Source organism: Chroicocephalus ridibundus, chromosome 2, assembly GCF_963924245.1.
Source record: "Chroicocephalus ridibundus chromosome 2, bChrRid1.1, whole genome shotgun sequence".
Taxonomy (NCBI): domain Eukaryota; kingdom Metazoa; phylum Chordata; class Aves; order Charadriiformes; family Laridae; genus Chroicocephalus; species Chroicocephalus ridibundus.
In genome coordinates, this window is record NC_086285.1 from 39,945,700 (window position 1) to 39,972,051 (window position 26,352).

General features: G+C 36.5%; 1 protein-coding gene across 5 annotated transcripts in view; it reads right to left on the reverse strand.

Moving 5' to 3' along the window:
- TBC1D5 (TBC1 domain family member 5) overlaps positions 1-26,352 on the reverse strand; it is a 321,123-nt gene that overhangs the window by 276,265 nt on the left and 18,506 nt on the right. For 4 of the 5 annotated variants that reach the window (XM_063325152.1, XM_063325151.1, XM_063325150.1 and 1 more), the window contains exon 2: positions 17,956-18,013. The gene's annotated coding sequence lies outside the window, so the exon portion shown is untranslated. Of the gene's footprint in view, positions 1-14,721; positions 14,765-17,955; positions 18,014-26,352 lie in introns of those variants that run through there. The other variant, XM_063325149.1, reaches the window with a different exon arrangement.

Genomic DNA, 26,352 nt, shown 5'->3' on the forward strand with positions numbered 1-26,352 from the left:
AAGTAATGCACATAGAATGACATTACGTTTTACCACTTTTTCAGTTTGGAAAGACACGTATTTTCAGGGTAGGTCTGGTTCTTTTATCTCAGAGAAAAGGGTGGTCAGGCCGCAGCTAAAATGAGACAATGCCCAACACCTCTCAGTGAGGTGGCATAAAGAAACAGCTGCCTTCCACTAACGCATCCCCGTTCTTTTTCCTTCACCATTCATCTTACTTTCGGTCTTTCTCTACCAACAACCTTAATCTTTCCAATGATTTTCTCCCTCTCCTTCTTGAAAATCCCTCTATTACTCTTTCTAAATCTTCTCTCCAGTCCTCCAACTATTTTTCTCTGCCTTACTCTATTTATTCAAGTGCTAAGGATCAACTGAGCCTCTGTATACGTAATTGTAATTTTAAACTAAGACTTTCTGAATAAAAGCAGTAGAAAAGTTTAAAAAGTGACAAAGTAACTGATATTCAAGTTGGTCTCCTCTGTAACTTCAGCACTAGCTCCAACACAGTCCTCAAAACCAGAGGATGAATACTCGTTTTCATACCTTAGAAACAGCTGCTATTCAGAGAGATGAAAGCAAGCCAGCCTTTCAAGGGTAGGTTTACGATCACAGACGCGTCACCCCTCATCCTGCTCCTCAGTGGTTCAATCGACCATACCTGAATGTACATTATATCAATAAAATTCTACATATATCATTGATTTTACCTATTGCATGCATGCAATGAAAAAGGAGCTTAAAAAATGGGGGAAGGAGTGTCTGAGAAAAGTAATTCTCTTTCCAACCTGAGGAAACTTTAGACAAATTTGCCTTTGATAATCGACTGAACAAGCTGCACTGCAAGCATCAAGGGATGGTGCAGGGATATCTAGCAGGTGCTGCAGTTTATCACAAAACCGTCTAAAATAATTGGAAGTGACAACCAGCACTACCACAAATGATTTATTAGTCTTTCACTCAGCTTTTCAGCTTCCTCAGGGCCAGAATAAATAATTTACCAACTCTGTATCTTCCAATCATTAATTCTTCCCTGTGCATCCAAACTACATTTAACTCTGCTGGGTTCAGTGGAATTAAAAACACAATATGAAGACTTTTTCCCCCCCAAGTATAGTATTATCTGACTTTATCTAAAAGTAAAATTGTCAATCAAAATTTATATCGGTGATAGAAGGATTAGAGCTAGCAACTAATGCTGAGTTACAAAATATCTGCAGAATAAAATGAAAGTTAAAGTGAAGAGAGATCAACAATGAAATGCTCCCAGGGGGTCAGGCGTGTTCTCAAGATATAAACTACTGATAGCGTCTGAAGATATTGATTAGCATTGTTTTTCTGATCCATAAACTAACATTAGTTACAGACAAACATCTTAGATGTCCCACATGGTAAATGCAGGATGAAAACACCGGACAGGAAACATTCAGAAAATAAATGAAAAGGGAGATGAGGGCAAAATGGAAGGATTAAGCATGAAGAGAATGATTCCGTAAAAAGGCAATAGTTTTTGAGGAAATACATTAAAGATACAAGATTTACTAATGCCCTTGTGTTCATATCACAAAAAGGAATAAAAAAAAAAAAAGAGTATTATACAAGGCAGAATTAGAAACCAGGAGTATAAAATGGCATAAAACCAAAGTACACTTTCAAATTTAAAACAGAATATATAAGGTACCATATTCCTATTAATTATGTAGAGAAAACACAGAGAAAACAAAATCACACCCTAAATCCATTTTTGATGTAAGCTAGTCTTGTCTCATTAAATCAGCATCTATGATTAAAACCAAGATCATTTTTGGTACATAATGTATTGCATTGTTAGAGCAGCATCTGTTTGTTGCACAGCAACACATTTTTCAGCTTTAAGAAACTGTACTTATATAGAAGAAACAATCCAGGCTTTGAAGATATAAAAATATTTTTACTTCCAAAAGCATTTTGTACTAAAGGGGTTAATAACATTAATGTGCTAATATTTTGCATTCCAAGAAGAGGCTTCAAGCTGTTGGAAACATACAGAAGAAGAATTTCATGGTACTAACAGCTTTCTTTCAGTCCTATGGGACTGAGACAACTCAAACTTTAAGTGCTCAGAAGAAAGCTCTGTAAAGCTATGAAGGCTAATCAATAGGGCTTTCACCAAATGATAATACAGTCTGAAATGAAATAAATTGGCCATAACAAAAATGCCTTACCCTTTTTCTCATCATTAATCTCAATATAGAGAAAAGTACAGTATGAAATACAAGTCCAAAATAGCTGACATACAAATATATTTTCACACTACTTTTAACAATATAAAAATTTTTGACAAAACCAGGAAATTTAAGATTATTTATTTGAAAGCAATTAATTATCCTATGTATTTCTCAAACATCAATTATTCTTTTTAGTAAGACTGTAAAATTTGTATTCTGATTTTACTGTACAGTATGGTATTTCCTTTCTTCATTTAAAACACAGGTCATTATCTGCTGCAACCAACCAGCATAAGCTGAACTCAATCTCCCAAAATTTTCAAGAGAACGACACTGTTATAAGGGCTGAGTATTTTCATCACTATAACAAGGGATATTCTAAAACAATCCTGAATCTAAAAAAAAATGTAATACTGTAAACAAAACAAAACTTGGAGAAACTAAATCACAGGCAAGTTATTGATATCTATGCTTTCCTTAGCAGCTGGGCCAGAAAAGCTTTCAAAGAACTTAGGTCTTAGCAGACAGAGGCAGCATACTCTGGGAAGCCCACCAAAGATAAAAATACACTCGATCCCAGCATCAGCTCACTGAGCCAAAAGTCAGTGCTCTTGGAGTCAGTTATTTAAATTCGTAAGAAAGTACTTACTTTGGTTAACTTAAAAAAAATTACAATATATGTTGCCTGTTCCTCATACAACCCGGACACGTGCCCTATAAATAAAGAGAAGCAGGAAGCTCTTTTGTCACTTAACTTTTGATGCCAACTTATCATGGCATCTTTCTTGAACAAGTGCATGGAATTTTTGCCTTGGAGAAAAATGGATTTGGACACCAATTCCCTTAATAGGACTCTTGAATACAAGTATACAATGAAGTTTTATTGCTGTACAGGTTACCTTATAGGTTTAAAAAAAAAAAAAAAAAAAAATCACAAAAACCTCTGTGTCCGGACTTCACTTCTTGAGTTTATTTACACTCTTATGCAAAAGCATTCCAAAGGGATAGCTGGTCACAGAAAATAATGGGCTAATACAGTGGTTGAAACAATTTTGGTAAGAAAACAGGATCAATCCTTATCTTTTTCTGATTAAAATGCAGTTATAGCTATTTATATAGTCAGAAACTTCCCAAATTACCTCTCTCACATATAAATGATTTAGTAATGTTTTAAGTATGTAGTTCTCCTTAGACTTTCTTCAAAGGTTAAATAAAAAAAGTCACTTAGATTAAAAAACAGGGGTGAGAAGTATCAAGCCCAAGCAGAAGAGTAAGTGAGCCTTAATTTACCCCATTGGAAAGTTTCACTGTAATCTTCACTGCCTCTATAAGAGTACAAAGAAAATGTATGATAAATTCTCATTACAGTTCTCAGTGTATAAGAAAGTAACTGCTTTTCTGCTCCTATCAGTCTGGGTCTATTGATAGTCAATAATGCCTGCTTATAAGAAAAGTCCCTAAGGGAATACTGGGTAAATTTGTAATTGTATTTATCCCAAAAGAAGAATCATGTTGGCAAATGTCAGTTTTGACAAAACATCCTCATGTAAGGCATAGGTTCACAGATTTTCTCACTCTCAGTCACTCTTGGCGTGATTTTTCACCTCCATCAATCTAGTTTCCGTTCCTCACATTTTTTCATCACAGCTATTTGTACATTGTGACAAAACCTTGAGATGAAGAAGAAAGGAACACTCAGTTTTTTCTGCATTTACCATTCAGTAAATCTGTCATCTCCATTTTACAAAAAGGAAGTGAGACAAGGGAGGGCCAAGAGCGCACGTGGCAGTGAACTAGGAACCAAACTCGTCATCTCCTGATTCTCACAGCAACAGTCTCCAAGGTATACAAGTCAATAACACATCCGTCATTACCATTTTGGCAGAAAGCATAGGTTCAACCTCCAAGAGTCTCTAGAGATGCATTTTCACCTGAGCTACCAAAGACCTTTTTTCTGTCCACCAGCAACAAAAAATGGCAACCAGAGCTAACTACAAGGTATGAAAGATAAGCCAAAGTTACGCATCATCCTGCTAGGTACAAGTCTGAACCTTAAACAAGAAATTTTCAATGCACTACAACAAATGAGAGACACTTTTATTTAGAAAAGTGTTCGTAAGTTTTCTTTTCCTTCCCAAACCAGTGCTTGTAAATAATTTTAAGCAAAAATACCCACTATAAAACAATGTCTATAAAAATCCATGCAAGCTGTTAAGAATCAGATAATTTCTTGACCTAATTCAGGATAACGAACCGAAGTCTGGACAGTGATTAGGCGCTGAATTGACTTCCGAGTCATCCGAATTGCCATAAAGGCTTCAAACCACTCAAAGACATGGCAGGGAGGGGGAGGGGGGGGGAGTGGGGCAGGGGAGAGAAAAAAAAAACCAAAAACCAAGCAGCTCACTTCCAGCAGTTTCATCAATAAAAGTCAATGACATCAACATAGAAACAGTTGAAGAAAATTGTAAAAGTAGCCCATTTGCCCCCTCCTCTTGAAGGAGGGTTTGGATTGTTTGGTTTTATTTTTAGTTTTAACATGCAAGTCACTTAGTCAGCCCAGTGAAGCCAGCAATGTGTAGAAGTCTGATTTAGAAGAAAAAAAATTTCATTATCACAGTTCTTGTCTGCAGACATTCAGGTCTATCCTCCTGTAAAGTCGTCTTTTCTTTCTACACATAAGAATCATAGAATCTCCATGGTTGGAAAGGACCTTTGAGATCATCGAGTCCAACCATACACACACACGCACACAAAAAAAAACCCCAACCCCTACAATCTCTGCCACTAGAGCATGCCCTGAAGTGCCACATCTAGACGTTTCTTAAATACCTCTAGGGACGGTGACTCAACCACCTCCCTGGGCAGGCTGTTCCAGTGCCTGACCACTCTTCCAGTAAAGTAATTCTTCCTAATATTTAACCTAAACCTCCCCTGCCACAACTTCAGACCATTTCCCCTGGTCCTGTCATTACTCACCTGGGAGAAGAGGCCAACACCCACCTCTCTTCAACCTCCTTTCAGGTAGTTGTAGAGGGCAATGAGGTCTCCCCTCAGCCTCCTCTTCTCCAAGCTAAACATGCCCAGCACCCTCAGCCTCTCCTCATATGACCTGGTCTCCAGACCCCTCACCAGCCTGGTAGCTCTCCTCTGGACACGCTCCAGCACCTCAATGTCCCTCTTGTACAGAGGGGCACAGAACTGAACACAGCACTCGAGGTGAGGCCTCACCAGCGCCGAGTACAGAGGCACAATCACTTCCCTGGTCCTGCTGGCCACGCTATTCCTGATACAAGCCAGAGTGCTGTTGGCCTTCTTGGCCACCTGGGCACACTGCTGGCTCATGTTAAGCTGGCCGTCCACCAGCACGCCCAGGTCCTTTTCTGCCAGGCAGCTCTCCAGCCACTCTTCCCCAAGCCTGTAGCGTTGCTTGGGGTTGTTGTGACCAAAATGCAGGGACCGGCACTTGGCCTTATTAAACCTCATACAGTTGGCCTTGGCCCATCGATCCAGCCTGTCCAGGTCCCTCTGTAGAGCCTTCCTACCCTCAGGCAGATCAACACTCCCACCTAGTTTGGTGTCATCTGCAAACTTACTGAGGGTGCAAGGATCATCCTCAAATACTGAAACAGATGAAATAAATTGAGATAAGATAGGAAGTGACATCACATAAGGGAGTAAAGGAGGTTTATTATTTAGTAGTAAAAACAGGCCTCATTCACGTTGCCCATACCTTGGGGGATGTATAGTCCATCCCTGAAATAAAACAGCCATTTTGAGTATATACCAACACCAGCATATACAATGATCTTTTCAGTATTCTGCGCAAAAAAGTGTCGCACAAACCCCGTCATTTAGCTACTTCATACAACAAATAAAAAGCATAATAACTGTTCAGTGAAAAATTGTGTTCTGTGCAAAGAAATGGCCAGACTTATGGAGTAACATACTCTTGTAATCAGCATAACAAAGGCCGCATGAGAGAAAGCAACTCGACTTCTAATCACGTTTTAGCTAACAGGTTGGTAGACACAACCATATGGAACAAGTAACGCCTCTTGTACTAACTGAATGGAAAGCACTTCATCTGCGTCTTTACTGCCCTTAAATTATTAAGATTATGGGCACACTATCTACTTGAGAACAATGTAAGAAAGCTAGAACATTGCAACTGACAAAGCTCAAATACCATCAAACACGAGTTCTCTAGCATGCTCTGTCTTACTCTAAACAAATTTTTAAAACATTTTTTAAAAATCACTAACCTTCAGCTGTAGTTCTAACAATAATATATTTTAAAAATATAATTGAAGGTAAAAGACTGAAAAAGATTGAATATCAGAAAATAATCAGTGACAAAAATGAAACCTTGCATCACAGGACTTTTGGCAATTCTTCTATGCGACCCCTTCCTCCTCCAGTCTTCCACATATTTAATCATCTGTTAGTAGAAATTTTTATGGAATTGGTTGTCAAAAAGAAATAGTGAGGATGATCATGTTTTCACAGAAGCATTGTCAATAATGCATGAGAAAATGAAAAATATTTAGTTGCAATTTTTTAAGCTTTTTAGCAAAATATTCACTACTGTCTTGCTTCATATACAATGTAAAAATAAGACCTCTACCCCAAATTCCTTCTACCTAATCAGGCCAATGACCAATTCCTAATCAGGCCAATTCCAAATATCAAACCAGAAAGTTTTTTGTTTTTTTTCTATCCTATTCCATATATTCTACCCCTTTTTTTTTTTCCTCTTATCTTTAACAACTTAATCTATGAGTGGAACAATCCCTTGGGTAGCGCTCCCTGTGACCCCTCTCAGATTTGTAGGCCCTGGTCCTCACGGTGGACTTTAACCATGCCAGTACCTGCTTGAGGAATAACACAGCATAGAACAAGCAATCCAGATAATTTCTGGAGGGCAGCGACAACAACTTCATGACACAAATTATCAAGGAGCTGCTGAGGTGGAGGCTTTCTGCTGGATCCCATACTTACAAACAAGGAAGAACTGATCAGGGATGTAAAAGCTGGAGGCAACCTTAGCTGCAGTGATCATGAGATGGTGGAATTCAGCATCCTGAGAGGAAGGGGAAGAAAGCAAAAAGTGGGATCATAACCCCAGACTTCAGTAGAGGAGACTCTGACCTCTGACCTGTTCAGGGGTCTGCTTGGAAGAATCCCATGACAGGTGGTTGTGGAGAGAAGGGTCCAGTAAAGCTGGCTGACCGTCAAGAATGTCCTCCTCTAAGCTTACGAATGGTTCATCCCAAAAAGCAGAAAAAAAAGCAAACATGGCAGAAGGCCTGAATGGATGAACAAGGGGCATCTGACAAAACTCAAAATCAAAAAGAAAGTGTACAGGAGATGGAAGCAGGGACAGGTAACTCGAGAGGAATACAGAGACATTGTCTGAATATGCAGGGATGGGGTTAGAAAAGCCAATGCCCAGATGGACTTAAACATGGCAAGTTATTTGAAGGGTATTAGGTATCTCAACAGCAAGAGGAAGACCAGGGAATATGTGGGTCTACTGCTGAATGGGAACTTGGTCACGAAGGACAAATAGAAGACCAAGATCCTCAAATGCCTTCTTCACCTCAGCCTTTACTGGTGACACCAGCCTTCTGCAATCCCAGGTCTGTCCATGAAACCAGTGTGAAAGTCCAGGGCACAGCAGACTGATCCAGGTGGAGCAGGATCAAGTGTGGGAATATTTAAACAGACTGGATGTACACAAGTCCACAGGCCCTGAGGAGATGAACTCACAAGTGCTGAGGGAGCCGGCTAATCTCATTTCAAGGCCATTCACAATAATCTTTGAAAGGGAATGGAGATCACAGCAGGGTCCTAAGGACTTCGGCAAACCAAATGTCACTCCTTATCTCGAAGAAGAGCAAGAAGGAGGATCCATGGAACTACAGGCTGGTCAGCCTCACAACAGTCACCAAAAAGAATTACCCTACGTAGCACAATAGAGGCTGAGGGCCAAGCATCTGGAAAGCAGCTTTGCAGAAAAGGACCCAGGCATCCTAGCGGACACCAAGTTGAATATGAGCCAGCAATGTCTCCTCACAGCAAAAAAGGCCAAGACCATTAGGAAGAGTATTACCAGGAAGTCAAGGGAGGTAATTATTCCCTGTTAGACAGCACCAGTGATACACATCTGGAGTACTGTATGCAGTTCTGGGCTCCCAAGTACGTAAGAGACATGGACTTTATAATAGAGTGTGTCCACCAGAGGGCTTGAAAGATGACTGAAGCACATGAAATATGAGCAGATGCCAAGAGAGTTTGGATTTTTAGCCTTGAGAAGAGAAGGCTCACGGGATTTTACTATTTCTAGACATCTCTGATGGGAGGGAGTACAGAAGATGTTGTCTGACTCTTCTCAGTGGCATCCAGTGAATAGACAAAAATTAATGGATACAAAAAAAGAAATCTCATTTAAAAAAATCAGAAAAACTTCTTTTATTGTGAGGATAATCAAAGACTGGAACCGATTGTCCAGAGTAGTTCTGGAGTCTCCATCTTTGCAGATATTCAAAACCCAACCAGACAATGTCCTGAGGAACCTGCTCTAGCTGACCCTGCCTTGAGCTGAGGGCTTAGACTAGATGTTCTCCAAAGGTGCCTTATGACCTCAACTGTTCTGTGATTCTGTAATTTAATTTATGGGAAACTATAAAAGTTTTTGCCCAAACTATTTGTATTCAACAGGTATTTAAATATCACTAGTGTTAATTATATAGAAATCAGCAATAGGACCTTAAATAGCTTGTTAATGTAGGTCTTCCCAAATCACTGTATTAACCTTATTTCTTCAGATATTTTGTCACATGTATTTTTCTTTTTTTTAAGACTCTGAAAGCATCATGCAAACAAAACACTGTACTTGATAGCATGATCTTCATGAAATAACCACACAAAAATATTTCTTTAAAATCAAAAATATATACACATGCATATTGACACGTATCTTGAATTTAACTAGAGCATGAGTTTTGAACACAGAGAATTTGCGCATTCATTCATGTTTGTACCAGAGGAGTACTAGAACTGGAAAGAAATCATTTGTAGGGAAAAATTTTGGTAAATGTTGAGAACCAAAGGCTTATAAGACAGATGAACTAATGGAGGTGGATATGAGAAAAATTACAAGTTAAAATTTGAATTTCTGTACACAGGATGTCAACTAAGCCTGATAAATTAAGCATCAAATGTTACCTTAGACAACTATGGAACCCTGAAGAAACAATGCATCACAGGGAATCTACTTAAGAAAAGCCCTATCATATTAAGCCAAACTGCTCATTTCTTTCAGACAATACAGGGGGGTTTTGTGCATTAGCTTTTCTGGTGCCTAAGTAAACTGTTTTTAAAATGATGTTGTACTTTCTGAAGAAGATCAACGAAAGTAGAAATGAGTAAACCGGAGTCTGAAGAAGCCAAACATGTTATAATTTGTACTCCTGCTGTTGCAAAATACAGTGAGATAAACTTCAGAGACAGTAAGTGATTACTACGCTGTGCATTTTACATACCTGGCAGCAGTATCTTTTAACACCATATCTAGGCACTGGCTCAGAGCATTGCTTCACTACTGCCTCCTCTCCCCTTCAACTGTCATTTTCTCACTCCTTCCTTAAACTAGCACTAATGTAGACAGATCAGAAAATTAATAAAGATTAAAACTAACACACCAAAAAGAATGATGCAGGCTGCTGCTTGTGCATCCATGCAAAGTTGTGAGAACACATGACTAGGAAAGGGGCTTCGCAAGGCTACCTTCTTCAGTTTCTGAAGCGATTCTCCCAATCAGTCGTCCTTACTATGCTTCATTTTATATTGTAGAGCAGTATTTATTCAAACAATAATCAGTCTAGTTGTCCCAGAACAAAGTTGACTGAAAAAGCACTTCATGTTCATCTAGAAAGGGTAAAATGTTCATATTATGCATATAATTTGTATTTTCAGCTAAGGCAAATTCTAGTCACTCAGTAGTAGTCAGAGGAGTTTTTTTTAATCACTTGCCCACATAAACTGTTTTGGAGTCACCAAAGGAATTTTTAAGACCGTAAACTGAAAGCAATGTGCACAATCTCTCCTAAAATATAGTCACTATAAAATGTGCAAAGAACAAAGAACCTCTGGTTCACTTTAGTATTTGAATGCCTTACAGGGAAAAAGAAAAAACAGACTTTTGTTTTTACAAAAAAAAAAAATAATTAGCCTTTCTAAAAGATTTCACATGATTTCCATTGGTAATTATTGTGAAAGCTGAGCTGTTATCTCCCCTGAAATGGCAAACTTACACTTTGCTGGTTTGCATTTAACTATTTAGCAATATTGCCTTCCCAAGGTCAGATTAATCCTACTGATTAAGGTTAATATCATTAATAGCCTTTTATTCGCATTTAGAGCATTCTGCCACTTAATTTTTTCATACTGTTAGTTCACAGAGCAAAATATCTCCCTTTTTGTTTATGCATGTTTCTGAACTCTGCCCTGTCCCAAGCCACCACCAATAGCTTCACCTTGATTCTCACAAGTTAAAAGAATGCAATTAACTCAGTTCAAGATCAGGATTCTTTCTCCATAAGAACCACAGGCGAGACTGAGCTTTCCTTTGGAAAGTAAATCAAATTTGCCCTTTTTCTATACTGCCAGAACAGTCCTAGGCTCAACATTACCCAGGAATTTTAAAAATTACCTCTTTAAATTTACAGAAAGAGTGAATCAGAAAAGGAAACGGGAAGAGATCTTTCAAAAACAGCTGTAGCACGTAAAAAAAAATTAGCGTGAGTGACTGCAGGGAAAATATCGGCAATAGGCTTTGAAGAAATCTGGCTTGGGTCACTGAAAAGAAAACAGAGGCAGATGCTAGGCTGCCTAGCCCAGGTCACTGCAGGGAGAACAGCAGCTGGTTATGTGAGTCTTGCCTGGGACACAGAGTTGGTGCTTGATTCTACCAAGCAATTTTTTTAATACATGCTTGATGATTTTAGTATGGGAGAAAAGCTGAAAAGCAGATGGGATTTTTTTGTGGGTGGAGCTATGATAAATTACGCCATTTATTTAGTAACAATACTTGGGTTTAATCTCTTTTGTGTATAGTTGTACAACCAAGAAGAGTACAAATGTTGACTGGCTACACAGATCTACATCTGAAATAGAAACAAGAGTTTCTGAAGTGCTCTACCAAGTTATCAATATTTTAACAGCTCTTAAAAGCTGTTTTATAGTAGTGCAGATACTTTCAGGACTGTAAGGTCTACATTCATTCCATATTAACTGTAGGATATTTTAAGACATTTTATTTTCACATTCATACAGGAGTCAGAAGAGAAAGAGTGTCCTCAGATCATCATATCCACGATCACTTTTAGCTGAGAGTTAAAGAACTCCTTTTTATAACCCACCAACCAATGTTAGAATTGACCTAGAGAGCTGTTGTTCATCAATCCAAGGCTTTTATTAAAATCTACCATCGTATTTTCTGGATTATGTTACAGAAAACTGAACTCACAGTACAGATCCTGGTAAGCAGAAGACAGTTTTTAATGTGAATTTTTCCATGATTGCCCAGCTCCCCATGAGTCATGCATTCCTTCCAATCATATTATTCATCACTCCTTTTCATGAAGGCAAGAAATTATAAATGATTACCATCTTGATTTGTCTGAGCACAGAAAAAAGTATCTTTAGAATCAATGGACAACTCTACTCAATAGATCAGCTACTTATTCAAAATATGTTTCACTGAAAATGCAGAATATGCCTTCAGATGTGCCTGTAGTTTTACCAATTGTTCTAAGAATGCACTGCATGCACATGCATACGATAAAGTGGCTCTCTAAGAAAGAGTCTTAAGAGTAGTACTGTAGATTTTAGGTGATGAAAGCTTGTTACCAAATATACTTCTCACTCCCAAGTTACTTTTACCTTCACTCCCAGGTAATGCAGATATTTATTAAGAACAAGTAGGCACAGCAAGGCAAATAGAACTCTTTATAGAAATTGTGAATGAAAATGTTATGAAAATTATCTTCTGAACTAAGTAAAAAAGAGACAGTTTAGACATGCCATGGCAAGGAGTTGCGTAGTACAGAAACAAAACCAGTGCTACATAGAAACAGAAAAAACTAAATGTAGCTAGTCAAATATTTGCAACAATTTCATTTGTTGGCTGCAAATTAGGAGAAATTTCGAAGAAAATCTTACACATCAAGTTTCTAGATTACTCATACACACCAACTATATCTATATCAATAGATATTATAATTCCAAAGGAATTAATTCTTGTTTACCTGAATCCTCAAATCATATGAAATTCACATTACTGTTTATTGTACAAAAGTTAGCTTCTGCAGTATTAATCTGAAAAGCTCCCAAATTTTTTATCAAACATTTGAACTGACATAAATATGACAAAAAGGGACAATCCCAGATGCCTAGGGTCTTTGAAAACCCTGGTCAACTGAAACACGGCAGTTACACACACACCCCCCAGAACCAATATAAACCACAACCAAAAAGGGGAGAATAACAAAGCTCTTCACATTTGAAATTTCTTCTGTTTTCGCAACCACTATACGGGATGTTTTTAATGTTTGTTGATCCTCACAACAGAGAAAGGAACATTACATCCAGCTATAACCATATGTCAAATGCAAGAGCCTGGGATAAAGAAAATAGTCTAAAATTAGTGTTTACTAAATATAATGCAGTAAGAGAATATATTCGTCAACTTCAGTGCCACTATCAGCTTGTTGTAAGTTACGCTCAAATGTTTACGAGATCGGAATTTCAGCTGAAAGGAAAAACATGTTTCAGGAGAGACATGCCACCACATTAGGCACAGACTTCTTCACTGAACTTCTTGCATCTTCACTGTATTGCTGACGAGATGTTAGAGGCTCTCTCTGGTAGGCATGCTTAATGTATATGGTAAGCTATTACATCTACATGTGGCAGGTATATAAGAGTATGCTGGTGGTACTCCACGGGTGTGCTAACTTCATGCAAATAAGGGGAAGTTAAACTAGCAAAATTGATTTTTAGCTTCTTTCAGCACTGGAGACAGAATGAAGAAGTGGGAGATGCATGAACAAAACTAAGCTATTCTGACGACACTTTTATAAGAGATACCGTAAAACCCCAAAATATTAGATTGCAGTTTACACTATGAACATCTGAGAACCTATGTTTTGCATAAAATTATAAAACAATGAAAATAGTGCAAATAGAACAGAAAAACTACATGTGTTTGGCCAGTAATAAAACTCCTTACTGTTAAAAGGCTTTCACAGAACTGGCTGCTGGAGTTCAATATTCAAGTTAAAATTCACAACTTACTATGTGAACGTTCAACCATGCAGCCATAATACCTTCTAGTGTTCTTTCAGATTAAAAAGTAACATGTATCATACAGTAAAAGATACGTATATAAATGTACAAATACGTTGTATGAAGGAGGATATTTTAGTAATATAATAGCATGATTCAACTCTACTATTGCTTTCAGATGTCCAACACCAAAGATGCTGTGCTTCCCAAAAACCCACTGTAGCTACCAACATTATGCCCGTAAATTCCTATCATCATACTCTTGCATCCCATGGTTACACTACTGCCTCTCAAATTCACATCTTTCTACGGCTCCTGTCTCCCTATGGGATCCTTAGTTCAAGTCCAGAACAACTGCTTACTCCTTTTTGACCATGCTATAGAGTGCAATCCTGGACCTGGCATGGTAACATCCTGCTGGCTTTTCTGCTCGCAGACTTTCTCTTTTTAGGTAGTGCTGCAAAGATTTCTCTGTGAAACATAAAGAATTTCTACTAGCTTGAGGGTTTTTGTTTTGTTTTGTTTAGCTGAGGTCTTACTACGATCCATATTTTATGTGAACTTATATTTTAAATAATGTTTGCGTCACTTCTTTTTAAAACATCATGCCTGCATCACTGTCAACTCTGATCAACCCTACATCCTTTAACACAGATTTCCAAACTGCATTGCAAAGCAGCTTCCCTAAAAAGGGAAACAGAACCTGAATATTTGTTTTATAAGGCCGATGTATGTGTTTGGTTACAAATACTGGAGTATTTCTCTAGTATTTCCTTCAAAGGACTTTTTTAAATACTTGTAAAGTTGGATTTGAGAGAGTGCTGATCCCTATTCTGTGAAGCAAGCTAGCGTCATTAGGATGACAAAATCAAGTCTTATTGTGGCAAGAAGAAACATCATTTAGTGTCAACAACACACTGCTATTGATTTGAACTCCTCCTTGCCTCACGGGTGAAATAACAAGCTCCTACACACAGACTCTCTAAGCATACCAATAGAGAAGAGAGGAAAGAAAAATACTAAAAATGGCTGGATTAAAGATACAACAGGAAATATATGACTCATGAGATGTAAATTCTTTTATCTGTATGGAATAAATTGAAGAAGAGCTTAATATGGCTTCTGCGATTTCTATGGAGTTAGATTAGAACAGAAATACACCTACCAATAATACACCAGATTTAGGCTTCCCAACCAGCATCTCAGAACTGCTCAGCAACCTCTGTGAAACAAGCCAGATTCGTTTTCATTATCTAATACATTTACTATTCACGTTTTTAAAATGACACCTTATTTTAGCATCCTGGTTGGCCGTTTCAGTGTAAGATGGGGAACTGATTGAGCATACAGCATAAATTACCCTTTCACATTACTGGCAGGATCTCTTTAAAGCAGACCTAAGAAAGTCTGTCAGCACGGATAGGTTCACTTTTTCTATTTATGAACAGCAGACAGCAATTTTCAGAAAAAAATCTGTATCTTTCTTCTTAAAAGATACAAAAAAGAATAAAACCATAGTTAGTCATGCAACATCGATATAAATACCACTTTGCACATTAATAGTTCTTTTTCTAGAGCTTAAAGCTATGCCTTTAAGCAAATTTGCAAACCAAAAAAATGTAGTGAGATGAAATACTACTTATGTTGTCTAATTGCACCCAAAATCTAAGCTTATTTCAAATACTTTTGTAGCATCTAAGTTAGCATGCTAGAATTCCACGGTCCATCTCTTAAAACATGAACAAAGTAATACATAAGGCATAGAAAATTATTTCAAGATAACTTCTTTTTAAAAATACTGAAGTGTAGGGAACAAAGCTATTTTCATAACACATCCAGAAAATGGATGAGGTGTGAAAGAAATCTCTTGTTTAATGTGACCTTTGGCTGTACTTTCACTTGTCATCATTATGAAGTAGCTACTTTCAGTGCCAACACATAAGCTGCGTTATATTACCCTATAACAGTAGTAGCACGTCTTTCAGGAAGTGTTTCATACTCTGAGAAACTGGTGGCAGAATGCATTGACAGCACTTACCTTTGTAACTGCTTATAATAGGTCTTATTCAACAATAAGACCTCATTTACACAAGGAAATAGGAGTGACTGTACTAAATTTCACGAAGCATGTCGCATAAACTAGTATATGTCGAGGAACTCCCTTGGAGTTCTCAGCTTCAGTGAAAACATTCAAATAAGGAGAAATGTAAATTTCAGATTGGAACTCTGCCCCAAATAATAATATTCAGAGCTTTGTTACTGTGCACAGACCAAAAATACTGCATCGTTAAGATCTGCAAAATACTTGACTTTTCTTAACTTATGTAATTAACAAAATATTTCTGGAAAGCAAATGAATTTGAAATTCAAGTAAGATTAATATAACAAATATGACAAATTTACGTTTTATACAATGGTAGCAAGCTGCAGAATAAAAATCAGTAGCTATCATTATCTAAAGCTGTTCATCTAACACCGTAGAGAGAAAAACCATTGATACATACTGTACACACATTTTTATCCATGTATATAAATCAAAGGAAACAGCTTCCTTTAAGGCAAGCATATGAAGATACTAAAGCAAGATACAAATTAAATATTCATACATTCAATATTTCAAAATAAGGAATTTGGATATACACATGCATAATTTAAGTTCTATAGTGAAACCTGTCTACAGAGGCCATTTCTACTGTATTTCAACAGCACTGAAACTTGAAATGTACAATGCAGCCTTTCCATGCTGTGTTAAAACTTTAAAGTATATAGTAATTCATTTCAAGCACTAAACATAGAAAAAAGGCCACGTTATGCACACGGCACTTTTGCAGAGGAACTGCTGCTCTGCCCTGTTCCTTCCAGCTCAGAAAGGGGGCTGTCAGTCACAGCCATCTCCTGCAAGGGGGCTTCAGAGTGCCCGGCCAGTCACTCACTGGGAACTGAGGTCAAACAGGCAACTTCAGGCAAGAGGCTCATCCTTCCTCAAAAACCCCATCCCTCCCAACTGACTCCGAGTCAAATTCCGATCCCAAGCACCTGTTTTAAACTCCACAGAACCGGTGCTCGCACATGAAGCCTAAAATTGGCCCCTTATGCTGTTTTTATACATTCACTCACGCTTCTCTGGAGAAAAAGATGGGATTTCAGGCCTTTTTAATCGGCAAAAGAAAGCAACACAAAAACAGGCTTTGCAACAATATGTTGTGCACTAGGAATTATTCTTTGTGAACACAGAACCTGAGAGCAGTTTAGATATAACAACACAGAGACGCTAAGTTCTCCGAGTTTATAAATTCCTATGCATGCAAAAAACATTGGGGGGGGGAAAAACACCCTACTACCTGCTTTGCCCCCAAGACACCTATCTCCTGCTTGTGTCTAAAGATACCACCATTTCTCCCCATATATTTGAAACCTTGCTGCTAAAAAGGAACTCTCCATACGAGTTCTTAATGTGAACTATTTTTTTATTAGAACTTAAATGTATCAATTCAAATATCAAGAGTCTCTTTTAAAAAACATCTATTTTATTTGGACACAAATATATAAAGTTAACTTTAAGAATAATTAAAGAGTACTTAATAAGGGAAAAATAGAACTATTCTGTTTCTACACATCTTAAAGTAAACATTTATCTTTGCTCCTTAAAGGTCACTCCTTTGATCTTGACACATCTATGGAATAATAGAAGCAAAAGCTAAAGAAGTAGAAAAGTGATATTAAGCAATATAGAGCTAAACAAAATTAGTATCTACATGGTAAATTACTTCATTGAAAACCATCTATGGATTCTGCAAAGAAAATACTTTTGCCTTAGAGCTAGTACTTTAATTTTCAAGAACCAAGAAAAAAAAAAAATCAAAACTAGTCAGTAACAATGCAGCGTCGAAAAGCAATAAACTCAAAATTAAGTTATAAATAATTTAAAGCATGTCATGAAGATGTATTAATAATTCATCAGATAAATAATTTACTAAATAATCAAATAAATAAATAATGAAATACATAAATAAATCAGCAAATAAATAATTCTGCAAAATAACCTAAACAATAAGTCACTAAAACAAATGACAAACCTACAAAACTACAATGATTTTCTAAATTCTGATAGTTTTAAATAAACAAATGTATATAAACTAGATCAATCTTTGGTGGATAGAGAAGTATTTTTCACTGCTATTGGTAAATTCCTGATTACACTGCACAAGGATACAATTTTAGATTTTACAAGAGTGCAGATTTTCCTTTGTAAATTATTAACATGATTGCTACAATACATCCTGCTTTGTATTTTACACGTAATCCCTTTATGTTGCTCATTTCCCCCCCCAAAAATGAAAACCTCTTTACAACATTCTTAATTCGTATATTTATTATTTTTCCTGGGTGCAGTACTTACAATACTGGAATAGCCTTCTTGGTGGTTCTCTGTCTTGTGCAAACCTTCAGAAGTTTTGCTGCAGGGGGAAAACAAGTAGAATAACCTTAATTATTACAGATGGTATCTCATTCATTAGTGGATGACAACATTTTATTTGAAAGCACAAGAAAAGCTGTTTTATAATTCTACAAAGCAACTTAATGTAAAACAACCATTACAGTTTGCAGACTACCAAAAGTTTTTAGAAGTCTTTGGTGGAACGAGTTCAAGCAGACTGAGGCCTGTTTCTTGTATTTAAGCTGACACACAATCTGTGCAAACTGGCACTAATTCAGATGTAAAGACAAACCACGAGAAGGACAAAATACTTGGCTGACATCTAATGTTATCCTTGATTTTGGAAGTTCATAGTCCTTGAAAGAATACAGTGAGATCATTTAATATCCACTATCTAAGTACATTCACAATTTAATTAGAACACTGCACTCCAAAGCCAACACTGGCACCACAAAGGTCAAAATCCAGTCATCTCCTGAATCAGTTTTCATTCTCCATTTATTTTAACAAATAATATTGACAGTCACCATAGTTTTCTTCAAAGTGCTATTCTGTAAATATAGCAGTTAAAGAAATGTGCCAGAAGTGTAATCATGTTATCAATTTTTATCCATCCTGTCAAAAAGGTTTATTTGCCTTCTTCTATAATACACGTTACAGGAAAGAGTCAGACTTGGTTTATTTCTAAAAATCCATGCCACTGACATGGATTCTTGATCTCTGTACAGGCCTGCAAAACTGAATGAACACATCAAATCTGAGGTTATATATTGTATATATGTATGGGTTTTTTGCTACTTGATTCAAAAGAAAAATATTATGCAGTGTTGTTTCTACTGGTAAGATCTCAAATGGTTGATGGTGTTGCTGTATTTCAGCATTTAAAAGCATAAAGGATAATTTACCCTTAAAACTACCTGGGCACATTATATTTAACAAGTCTCGAATTCTCTTTAGGGATTATAATAAGGAAACACTTTGCTTAATCATAAATTTTATATTTATCTTGGCTAAACACCCTCCTTTGGATAGACTGCCATGTTTTGTCAAGAAAAATCAACACAGTGGAAATGAAGTACTTGTTCTGTTGTGTGGTCATTCAAAAGAGTATGTAGAAGTTATGTAAATGCGCACCAGCGCTGCTGATAATTTCACGCTCTCATACGCTCATTTCAATTTGCTTTAAAAAGGACTATTCCTCCTGGCTAAATATAGTCATCATGAAAAACCATACCTCCCCTTTGAGCTAATAACACTGCAAGCCCCAAAACACAAGAGTACAAAAAACTTCTATATTTTAAGGAATCTGAGGCACACTTTTCTCACAATTTATGTTTCTGTAGTGGGACAAATGAGACTAGGTTTTTTGCTAAGGTATTCTCTTCCAGTGCCCAGATTTCTGTTTGAGAATGACAATTCATTTCCATGCCACATCTGCAAATCCCATCCACCCCGAAAGCAAATCATACATATCCCAAATCCTTCTTTTTTTTAAAGTAATGTATCCTTGTAAAAAAAAAAAAAACGTCACACATTAAAAGATTTTGAGGATTACTGGGAGATACAATGGCGCAGGAATCATACAGAGCTTCTGGAATCAGACCTTCTTGAGGAAGTACCGCTTAGTCATAAATCATCTTCACTCAGCTGCAGCTTGGCAGCCTCTGGTAGCAAAGTGATTTTTCACCAATGGGTTACACTACAGCTAAAACTGTAATTACAGTCACTGATGTCTTAAAACCACATTTTTTTCTTCCTTTTAAAATTTGCTTAGTTTTTAATTATTTTCATATTTAATTTGGCCTTCCGATCTGTGGTTACAGAACAGAACTCCTCACACAACTATTTCTGTCTATGTTAGAGGGTCATAATTCCTTCCTCAAATAGACGTGTAAATCATTTAAAGAAAGGACACAAAACTATGACCAGCCACCTTTCTCTCTCTTGCAATCCAATGCAAATTCCATCCTCCACGTGAGGTCAAAGATGGAAACTGAACTCAATTCCATTCCCCTGTTCTGCCAGCTGGTCCCCCCCAACCCACAAACATGGTATAGGCGCCTTTACCCAACAGATAATGCAAAAGACTGGTCAACAGAAGACTAAAGCAAAAGGCAGCACCATTCATGGCAGCACCATTCATGGCAGCACCATTCATGGCAGCACCATTCATGGCAGCACCATTCATGGCAGCACCATGGCAGGGGGGTTGGAACTAGATGATCTTTAAGGTCCTTTCCAGCCCAAACCATTCTATGATTCAGGCGTACTTCACAGAGCAAGAGTATCACAAGTAGAGTAATTGTGTGCATTCTGTACTCTGCCCAGGCTGAGGACCTGAATGCTACAACAGGGGGGCCACCATGCTGGTACCCAATTCAGGTGATAATGCAAGGAACTGGACTGTACCACACCCAAGAACGAATTTCAGATATCTACAATGGCCAAATTATAAATAGGGTTACAGTAAAAAGCACCGAGCAACAAGATCTTCTGTCCTCCACCTTTTGATACTGCCCTCATCAGAAAGTTTCTTAGTTTGCAGGTACAGATCAAAAGAAAATGCATAGTGCTGCTTCTTCCCTTTTGGGAACTCATGAACATAGGAAATTTTATAAAGAGGTTACCATATAATTTCCATATAATTTCAAAATTTAGAATGGGAATTATTTATTTTTAATGTTCAGGAGCAAACGCAGGGGAAAAGAGAAAGGCTGGACAGACATCCTTAACCAAATTATAGGTAATGTACGTACTGACCACTATATTCTGACTCACATTACAAGGTTTCTTTGAATTGTTATGAGTTATATAGAATTATTTTGCATTATCAAAAAAAACCAAACCCCAACCAAAAAAACCACAACTAAAACAAAACCTGCAATAGATTTTTACAGTCAGGAACTTAAATAATATGTAAGTCCTTTCCAGGCCAGACACCTCATTCCTCTGCCACACTTCCCTCCCTCTATTTATTACAATTAATCAATAAAATTAAAAATTATCTGTTTGGTCCACTTCACACAGAAAGATACTTTTGTGACTCAGTACATTACTTATTTAAAATTTGTAATATATCTCGGATTTTTTTATCATAAAAAGCAAAGAAGTGCTTGTTATACATAATGTCAAGTCTAATTAAAACCTGTAAAAGTAACCCAGTCTTACAATCATTTACAATCATTTGATTATGTTCCTGGTAAGAACTTTGAGTATTTCTTGAATAACATTTTAGCCAGCTTCTTCCTATTGTCTCTTAGTAAAAAATCAATTTTAAAATATTAAAACATATAGTGAAATGTTGAATCCCAAACTACTGAACCAACTGCTCTCAATACAACACATAGCTCATTTGACTGTTATGACCCATGTTTCCTAGTTGATTTTTAGATAAAAGCAAGCAGATTACTAGCAAAGGTTTATCTCAAATTCCCACATGTACAGCACGCCACATTAAATATATGCAAATCAACCTCCTTCTCCTCTAGTTTTTTTGAGCTGACAACTCATATGACCTGAAGCCATGGTTAACGATTACAATTATTTGACTTTCATATTTATACAATCAGTCATCAGATATGCATGTTAATTGATTTTAACAGATAGTTTTGTATTCTAATGATCAACACTAAGCGTACATTTTACCAACCTCTTGATTTATAAGAAAATAAAACTTATATCAGTTTTCACAATTAACCCTTCATTGTACTGATCTGCAGTATTTGCTGCAGACTTCTCCATAGTATGTTAACCTGGAAGTACGCCAAACTATGGGATCTTTATTTTGGTAGCAAAATTTGATTTTTTTCAATTAAAGACACTCTTCTATTGTGTTTAAAAAAAACACAATTACAATCCTATTTAAACAATGCATTGTCTATTAATTAGAAATCATGAAATGATGAAATATAATAAACGCTTAAATAAATGGACTGGGCAAAAAATTAATTTACAGTTATTTCATATTCACATTTTGCTACTTGAAGTTCTTTTCTCTTTTTCAAAGACCCTTAGTCATGCACTTCTTGATTCTAATAAGCCCTCAAATGTCATGTACATGACAGAGTATAACCCTACATTTAAGATCCTTATTTCCCAAGTAATATGCTTAAGGCCAAAGCATTCCTCTGTTGCCATCACAGAACTTATTACTGGATCAGTTACTTCTTTTTACATGGCTGAAAATCTGTTCTTTGCAATTACATTTTTATTCAGATGCCCTATTTATTGAAGCAATAAATACAGAACTACAAATTGCCTAGACCTGCATGTGAAGGACTGGCTACTTTGTAAGTTTATACAGGGTGCAATCATCATCTTACACAATTAACGGTGGTTGTTCTTTAAGGATATTCATAGAAAAGAGAGTAGACATTGCATCTTACTCTCAAAAAGATCAGATCATGTCTTATTCCACAAAAAGGCTCTCCCAGTTCAGGCCTTAATCGTTGTTGGACTAAAGGCTTATGCTCCAATTTTGGTAAAGCAAGAGCTGTTGAATCCCTTTCTTAGTATATTTTAATACCGATACAGATATTTTAATTTCTGCAAAGCACAGAATCTTTCTACTTTCTATACATAATTGAACAAGGTGCTGAGTCTATTCATCTTTTATCCAGGTAAGCATTGTACACTCCAAGTTCTGCTACCATTCTCTTTTGGGTCGTTTGCTCCAATTAATTTCAAGTGAAATTTATCCATTTTGAGATTTTGAGATACATTCTCCAGAATGAAAAGCAACACAGAGATATTAGAGCACTCATCTCAGATATATAATGCTGATTCAAGTTCCTACTATGTATCACGGAAAGAAGAAACTTAAAGCCACGCTACCACAACCATGAATGAGCACCTTAACCTCTAAAACACTGCTTAATGGAATTTTCTGACTTTTAAAAGGTCTTGATTTCACACTGAACACAAGAGAGAAGTACTGAACATATGATAGGGTTCCGCTGCTTTCTTAATAGTTATTTTCCTTAAACTAAGGTCTGGCATCGTGGCAAATACTGATAATGCAAATAAAATCCTCTTCAATCTTTCCCTTACTGGGAAGTACTTTCTTGGTGTTCGACAGATCTTGATTTCATCCTGAACATAGTAAGAAAATCTGGGAGTCTGCAGAAAGCGGAAATCTATCCCACCCTAATCACTAACTCAAGTTTTAACACCCCAGATACCAAAGCAGAATGCCCCTGGTTTCTTCTGTACGATGCCACGCTATAAATTAACAACTGACTACAACGTTTATACTTATGTAGCCAAGGCAGACCTTAATATAAATGGAAGGGTGAACTAAAGATCTTGAAAGTTTTATGTGAAACTCCAATATAAATGGTCAGAAGAAAATAGTGGGAAATAAAAGGTAAGATAAATACACTGAGAAGAAAATCTACATACATACTTTCTAGGTAAAGATCTAATAAACTTGGAAAATAGATATAATTTCTAGTTTCTAAAAACGCTTGATATCCTCCACTTCTCTTTAAACTTGACAATGTTAAAAATTACAGACCTGATCACATCACCTATGGAAGAATAGAAGTAAAATTTAACAACTGCGTAAGTATGGGCTGACTGAGCCAAAGCAGTCCTACTCTGACTCATAAATACAGCACATTAAGTAAGTTAGAATTAATATCAACATTTCCACAAGATGCTTGAAAGATGCCTGAATGTAGATTAAGGTGGAAACAAAAACAAAAAAAACAACCCAAAATAACAACAAAAAAAAGAAACTACTGTTTACAACACACTATTTTTTAAAAGTATGTTAGTTGTTCATCATAAAGATCAATGATTAGAAGTAGAATATGACTAACTATACTCAGTATATTTATTAAAAACTGAGAGGAAACAAAAAGTAGAAAGAACCAGTGACACCTTCTGATGATGACTTTTATGTAAAGAATTGCACCGACAATAAATTCCACAGTTAAAGGTTAAATTGAGGCTATTGAGTAGAAAGAAGATCAATAAAATGCATTCTGGGAAATTAGAAAGTAGCACAGCTAGAAAATGTCCAGCTGTAAGACAAACATTATGAGTTCAGTGAGAGCATGCCACTGTCCAGACCACTATGGCCAGTTTGGATCACGGAGACTCTGAAGGCAACCATGATGGGGAACTGGGAAAAAAAAAATCCAGAAGCTACAAGTGGCTTAGTATCCAGCTGTCACTGCTTAATCTTAGTCACAAAAACGAAGTTGAGATGAATGAAATATAGAAAACCAATTACTATCCGGGCTTTGTTGCCAGGCCCCTTTTGTAAGATGTTCTTTTGCACTATTTTACACGCAAGAAATAAACGCTGAAATGGCTAATAAGTTTAATACAACTAGGTAGATAAGTTTAACTATCAGTATCCAAAGGTGGTCCAATTTGGTCAGATATCATCATAAAAAAGGTTTTTCCATTGTCCTTGATGTAGGAAGTATAGCCTTTATGTTCAGATTACTCCATATCAAGAACATTTAACTACTTTGTAACTTATTGTATGATGTCAAGAAAGAAAAAATATACTATCTATCAGCTGGATCAGTTCCGGACAGCCATATAAACCCCAGCAAAGGCACGTAAAGAAAATACCAAAAAGGAACGGCGGGGGGGACAAAAGACATGTTCTTCATTTTGATGACAAAATGATCTAAACCCACACATAGATCATCTAAATGTGATAAAAACCACATTCACAGAACCTCAAAATCATCAGTTTGTGAAATGGAAAACCTTACACAACCTCCAGGACATTTTATTTCTACCAATATCAGTAACATTCGCACTCCCTAAATCTCACTCCATTTTGTAATGGTGACTAAATTTCACTGGACTTCTTAACATCAACAAGAAACAGATTAAGAAGACTGCCTATAGTTTGTTTGCATAAAACTGACCCGCTACTTTGATGCTCCCTGTCTACAGCAAAATGGACATGAATACTGCATAAGCAGACAAATGCTTCTTCTGATATGAAGATTCCTTCTGAGACAGCCAGCATCACTGAGAGAACTGTTGCTTGTGGCATCCAAATAGATAAAACATGGAAACTTTCAGTGCTAAAAAACTGAAAGGCTGCACAGCTTCTCTTAAAAAAAGTGAGTATTTCAGAGAATCATCAAGTTAGTGAATGCAAACCACAGCAGAAAACTGCTGCAAATTTCAACTCTGTTAGTGGATAGATGAATTTAGAGAAGAGGACGTAAGCATCATCAACATAGGACAAAATTGCTGGGTTTTATTTTAAACATGCTTAAACTCAACGTTTTAACTTAAATATTTAAGAATGATTTTAATCTGTACATTTTATATCTCTTGCCACCTGAAGCTGGTGATCCAAATGTCTAGAATAGCACATTTGGAACACTGAGTTATAACATCATACTAACTATAGCAGTTCAATTTCAACAAATTTCTCTGGGTTTTTGCATATCTCTGAATAAATGACTCTGGAATTAGCTTACTTTTCTTGGAGGCATTATATGAGATTATTTCTTAGTCTCCTCCTCTTTGATTTAGTACACCTCTTAAGATAATTTATTAATGTTTTGGATATCTCATTCATCATCCATTATTACCCGTGTCATAAATTAGAGGAATGGAACAAAGCACTGGACTATACACTTTTTCCATATTCATCAATAAAATGGCCACCTCTGTTAGCAAGCACTGTACAAAAGAAGTTGGTTTATGCACTGGAGTGAGACTGGAAGCACTTTTTAAACTCAAATCCCCAAACAGATCATTAGATTTATAGTATAATACATTATTAGTGAAGTAAAAATCAGGGCTTCCCTTTAAATATAAAAGGATAGAAACATCTGGTCTGCAAAAGACAAAAGTACATGTCAGAAATTGCTACGTCCTGTAAGTTACTCAGATGAATTAGAAGGCTAATGAATACCAATCTTGTATGAAAAAATGGATTAATTGTTGAAAATGCTGTAATTTTGCCAGCATACTAGAAAACAGTAAAAAGTGAATGATTCAACTAACAGAAAGTTAAACGGCAGCATTTAAGTCTATGCTATTATTTCTCAGAAAACAAGTTACTAAACTGGTGGTAAGGAGGAAAAACAAAGTCCCTTGCTATGACAGTTTTTTGTGTTTGTTTTGGTTTGGGTTTTTTGTTCATTTTGGTTTTGTTTTGTGTTTGGGGTTTTTTTTTATTTTTTTTTAATTTTTAATTAAGACAACCTAAAGACAAAGGACATTTGAAAATACAATTGTGAAGATTCCAAAAGATTTTCAAGATAATGGTCATTAATGGGAATCGTATTGGTAGTAAGTTACATAGCAGTATACTCTGCTATATGAAGTACCTGTATGAAGACAGAATTAATGTTATTAAGAGAACTTTAA